We start from the raw sequence: 6,244 nt of genomic DNA, 5'->3' as shown, positions 1-6,244 counted from the left end.
CCCGTCCACGTGCACGCCAGGCGTGGCCCCGGCGCCGGAAGCCCAAGGGTGGGCGGTGCTCCCTGCGGGAGAGGCCCGGCATCAATCACCACTCCGAGCTCTTGGTCTGTGTCCTCTACTTAACGTGTGGGATCCTCACCTGGGGACCAGGACTTCCATACAAATAAGGACACCAAGGCCCTGAGGGAATGGGCCTTTTGCTAAGAAACAAGGTCAGAAGGGGACGGGGCCGGGATTTAAACCCACCGCCATCAGACCACCCGGGATCTTTCCCAAGTTAAGACACTCCTTGCGTTGCCTGTTGAGAGCGCACCTCTTATAACCACCACCCGTGATTATTATTCACAGTGTTTTGCTTGGAGAACATATGTGCCCTAGGCCTGTGTATCTAAGTGTATGTGAATTGTGCGTTTGTGTGCGTGCTTTGGGGGATGTCAGCTGGTCAGAGGCACACTCAACAAACTGGTCGAGCCCCGAGCCTGTGCCTAGCCCTGAGCAAGGCTATTTACACACATTATTTCTCTTTATCTGCAGCTAGCCCTGTCTTCAGTTAAAACCATATCCTACTCTTCTGGGGAACTAATTTTTAATTAGACATCATGAATAGCTAATTAATCGTCCTGCTGCGTGGTTTTCCAGGCAGAAGAGGGTAAAGCTGAGCGGAGCTGAGCCGAGCTGGGCAATGCTACCACTGGCACCCTGGCTAAGCCCATACCCTGAGGGAGAGCCGGGAAATGAGGGAGAGAAGGCAGAGGCCTTGGTGTGTTGGAAGGCCTTCCCAGCAACATTGCCTCTTGACCTTTTTACCACCTTGGTCAGCTTACCTAGGAGTTTGGGCCTATTCATGCATCTAACTTCCACTTGTTAAAAGGGATATTGAAGAGATTGAAAGGATCCCTTCTGAACTCCTTCCTGTTCTTTGGAGAATGTCTGCCATTTTAAATGTTTTAAACATGCATAGGTATATCCATTTTAATGAGCATCATTTGAAAGTTTAATATGAAGAGACATATTCAGTCCCGGGCAAAGTTGAAAATACTAACCTACACAAGAATAATACTTTTTTTGGCATATGAATGCTCCCACCAAAATTAGCTCATTTGATCTTCACTGTAGGCTCAAGGGTGCTGACCACTCATTTTCCAGGGGAAGAAACTGAGGCTCGGAGGCCAGCTGCCTGGCCCAGGGCCATACACTGGGGTATGAGAGCCCATATTTAAACCCAGGGCTCTCATTCCTACTGGTCTTTCTTCGTGCCTTCCAGGGTTTTGCTGTTGGAACCTGTTGTTCTCACTTCTTTGTGTGGAGGTCTTGTGTCCTTGAGGCCCTCCACATTCCTCCCAGAGAACCCTGGAAGGAGAGAAAAGGAAATTTAGCCAACAGAGCTGCCTCAGGTGGCACAGGGACTCCACTGGAGGGCCTCTTCAGGGCGTGCACAAGCCTGCCGAGGACCCGCCCAGTCTCCTCCTCCTACTCGGATCTCTGTTCCTATAGGTCCTGCTCTGCTGGACCACATGTTGTGTGTGCCCACTCGTTGTGACTTGATCTCTTAGCCTGGTTAAAAAGCTGTGTTCCCAAGTGTCCTTTGAATAGTAACCATAGGGATGGGGTTGACCCAGGGGAGAAGGGCTTTAGGCAAGTTGGCCTTGTTCCTTCCCAGGGGAATGGGTGCTTAGTCTTACAAAGGCCAACCTGAGTGACACTTTCAATTATTTTATTTATTTGTAGCTGCTCTTTTATGTAATTGTCTTTTATTGATCATCTAGCAGGTGCTCCATACACTATATACATTGTAATTCAATCCTTTTTAAGGACCCTACAAAAGGGAAATTGGAGGTTCAGAGGTTAAGTTGCCCCAGTTACAGAGCTGCTAGTCACAATACTATCTGAGCCCATGTTTCTCTGACTCCGTTGTGTATACCTTTTCCTCTATATTCCATGGTCTGATTTTAACGGTTTTTTTAAATGTTTATTTTATTTTATTAAAAAATTGTTTTTATGTTTATTTATTATTGAGACAGAGAGAAATAGAGCATGAGTAGGGGAGGGGTGGAGAGAGAGGGAGACACAGAATCCAAAGCAGGCTCCAGGCTCTGAGCTGTCAGCACAGAGCCCACCGCGGGGCTCGAACCCACGAACCATGAGATCATGACCTGAGCCGAAGTTGGACACTTAACCGACTGAGCCCCTAAATGTTTATTTTTGAGAGAGGGAGAGAGACAGAGGATCTGAAGCCAGTTCTGCCATTAACAACAGAGGCCAATGCAGGGCTCAAACTCATGAGCTCTGAGATCACGACCTGACCTGAAGTCTGATTGAGCCACTGAGGTGCCCCACCCATTATCTGATTTAAAAAGAGGTATTGGAGAAAAGATAAAATATCAAAACCACAGGGGCACCTGAGTGGTTCAGTTGGTTAAGCATCTGACTTCAGCTCAGGTCATAATCTCACAGTTTGTTGAGGTTTGTGCAAGGGGCTCTGCTCTGACAGTGCAAAGCTGGCTTCAGATTCTCTGTCTCCCTTGTTCTTTACCCCTAACCCCTTGCACTCTCTCAAAAACAAATAAAGAAACATTTAAAATAATTCAAAACCACAAAAAGGCAAAAGAGCCATATTTGGGCCAGCAGCACTACTGTGATTATGTGAATAAATATTAAACCTGTTCCTGAACTTCTTGGAAGCAAGAAATAAAAGTGCATTTGTAAGTGTGTGGTGGGGGGGGTGGGCACAAAGGGCTACATGCTTCTCTATATAATATAGAGTCTCTATGGTAGAAGGAAATACATTTTTTTCCTTATTTTCAATTACAAAAGTAATTTCTCATGTAGGATCTTATTCAAGGACATTATGTAACAAAAATGACCAAAATTTTCAATAAGCAGGTACAGCAAAAGACAGATGAAAACTGTCTCTGGGTGCCTGGGTGGTTCAGTCAGTTAAGCATCTTACCAGCTCAGGTCATGATCTCACAGTTCGTGAGTTCCAGCCCCACATCAGGTGAACTTGAGCCCCACTTCGGGTGAGCTCGTGCCCAGCTTTGGATGAGCCCCACTTTACTTCTCTCTCTCTACCTCCCCTCCCCCATCTCTTGTGGGATTCTCCCTCTCACTCTCTCTCTCCCTTTCTCTGCCTTTAGCTTACTTGCACCTTTTCTCTCTCAAAAAAACAATTATCTTGTGTAATGCATTCATCCATTCAGTAGTCATTCAACAAACACTGAGCATTTATCATGTATTGGCTGCCTAGTTGGCAAAACACATGCAAAAAGATAATTACCCTGCAGTGTAATCAATCCCCTGCCCTGGAGGCAGGCCCAGCACTCCTGCAGTGAAAGTCTGATGACCTCACAGGCAAGATAATATTTGCCCACCGTCTTGGAGTTAGAGTTGGAATTGCAACTTATTTCCAAAAGAAGCAAAAGAATTTAAGGCAAAGGGAACAGAATGTGCAAAGTCATGAATGTAAATGGTTTGTTTGAGGACTGGAATGTCACTTATCAGTGGGGAAATACAGAACTCATAGGTGACAGCCAGCATGAGAACCTTGAGAACCAAAAGGGTTTCCTCAGCCGGCTATCTGATCTAGTACTGAAGGAACAGAGAGAAAGGTGGAGATGGGTGTAGGCAGCATAGCTGGGGAGAGCAGGCTGGGAGTGGGAAGAGGGCTCTGAGGCCTGAATGACAGAAATGGCCTCTAGAGATCGACCTCTAGCAGGAGAAGAAGAGCCAAGAAGAGAGGCCAAAAGGCAAGGTGGAGGAAGCTTAGTTTGGGCAAAGGCAAGGAGGAGGCAGCTAACAACAGGAAGTTGTATAAGACAATGAGGTTATAAGCAGAATCTAGGGTTTGGCAAGTAGGGGGCCAAGGGTGACCTTAGCAACAGAATTTTAGGGCACAGTGGGGTTACACAGTAAGTTGTGTGACACTGTGTATAAGTAGCCACTGAAGAGGTAGACACAGGGAGGGAGCCATTTTTCCAGAAGTCTGGAAATGGATGGAAGAAGACAGATCCATGACAGAGGCACCAACCAGAGGAAGGACTCAGGTCTCAGCATCCTTGAAGGCCAAGGGAAAGTGCTTGATGCAGGGAGGGGGCAAAGAGCCCAGCAGGTGAAGGGACAGCCTTGGGAAGGAGAGACCCAGTTCTACCGAGACCAGCAGGAAGGGATGAAGGAAGGGGAAGAGGAGGATGAAAGAGGAAGAGGAGGGAAGTGAGGCTGAGTGAGTTCCTGTCTGCTGCTCAGTGAAATACAACAGGGGTAGGTCTGGAGCTTAAGGACACTGAGGGAAAGAACCACCGAGCTCCTAGCATTGAGGGCCCAGCCAAAGGTGACAATCACAAGCTTGTTATGGTGTATGGTTTTCTCTGGCAGTGCTCGCCAACTTGGAAGAAGGAACCCAGAAAACAGATGGTTTGGCAAATTTAGCATTGGGTACCAGGGACAAGGGGGCAAGGAAATGAGAATGCCAGTGACAGTATAGTTGAACCATCGAGCGGAACATCATCCCAGGCAGAGAACCATGCTGATCACTCCATCTGCCCCTCCAGATCCCCCTTCACCCCTGCTCTCTGCCTGGGGGGACTGTCCTCCATGGCCTGCCTCAAGGGACTCCTTTGCCCTCTGGTTCCCAGTTAGGGTCACCAGCAGGAAGGAAAAGGGTAGGAGGAGAGAGATGTGGGGCATTTGGCCCTCACCTCCACCCTGCTCTTTCTGCCAAGGCTCTGGCAGCGGCTCCCCCTGCACTCACCGGGCACCAATACCTTCAGGCTCAGGGTGGCCTCCCTGGTCCTCAAGATCTCGGGGGGCTCCCTCAACCCTGACACCCCTCTGTAAACAAGCCTTTACTCACCTCTTTTGTGTGGGTCAGTGCGGCTTAACTGACTTAGGAAAAACAGATCCCATGGGCCTGCCCAGCAGGAGAGGGTGTGGGAAGAGGTAGAGGAAAGAGGGGAAAGGAAGAGATTGCATGGGGAGAGGAATATTAGGATTTCCCAGGTTGAGCTTAAGTTCCTCCCTGGAAGAATAAATGGGGCCCCATGGCATGGGGAAGAAGCTCATTGGGTGAGAGAAGGGTCCTGGAAGGGGAAGGGTGACAATTCACATTTGCTCCTGTGCTATTTCACTGGTTGACCAGACTGCTTTTGTTTCTTACACACATACGCACGCACGCATGCATGTATGCACACACACTTAAATGAGAATCTCCTCTGGTCCCTCTGAGCCCCAGAGGCCCCATGCTGACAGCAGTTCCAGGTGACCCAGTTTGGATTTGTGGCATCTGCACAAAAACGTTTGATTTGTTCTGACCTGGCTGACCTGCCAGAAGGGTCCTAGCTCCCAGCAGGCTGCAGGAGGCTCAGCCACTTTATCACATCTTCCTCAGGCCTCCCTAGATGGCCCTTGGGGTCTGGGCCGTCCCCAGCTAATGCAGGATCCCAGCAGGTCTGCCCACGGCAACTGTCTCCCCACACCCTCATTATAATAAAAAATTGGCCGTACACATGCCTTTGTAAGTGGTCAGGGCCTCTGTGGCCCAGCCAGAGCAATAGAAATGCAGATTAAATCCTTTTGTGACCCCATTACTTCAAGTTTGTGAGAACTCTGCCCAGACCAACTCCCCATCCTTTCCACATTCTTGTGATAGATTCAAGGAAGAAACCACATTTTACTCCCCCTTGAATAGTGACCAGCTTTGGCTCACAGGAAGGAGTCAATATAACAGAGTCTCTGCAAGTCAGTAAGATAATCTCCCCAAATGAGAATATGAATATTCAATTAAAAAGTGTTTACTTCACTTCTGAATAGGTAACACGTGGACATAGTTCAAACAAAACCCAAAATAGTATAAGAGGTTTGCAGTGGGTCTCACTCCCACCCCTGCCTTCATGGCCCTGTTCTCCACCAACCACCACCACTTCCTCACCCCCACAAACACACAGAGGTAAACTACTTGTATTAGTTTCCTTTATATCTTTCTGGAGATCTTCTGGGTAAACCAGGCAACTGCGAATACACCAAATAGACCATTTAAAAGCCAACATGAACTCAGCACATACAGCGTGTTAGGCACTTTACAAGTGTTAAGGCATTTGGTTCTCACAACAGCTCCAGACGTAGGCCTTGTGCCCACTTGAAAGAAAATAAAACTGAGGTAAAAAGAGGTTAAGGAGCTTGCTTCACGGGCTGAGCCTAGCAGTTTACAGCAGAGGAAATTCAAACAATCATATGAAAAGATGCTCAGCTA

Source organism: Suricata suricatta, chromosome 4, assembly GCF_006229205.1.
Source record: "Suricata suricatta isolate VVHF042 chromosome 4, meerkat_22Aug2017_6uvM2_HiC, whole genome shotgun sequence".
In the NCBI taxonomy this organism is placed as follows: Eukaryota; Metazoa; Chordata; class Mammalia; order Carnivora; family Herpestidae; genus Suricata; species Suricata suricatta.
This window is presented reverse-complemented; position numbering follows the sequence as displayed.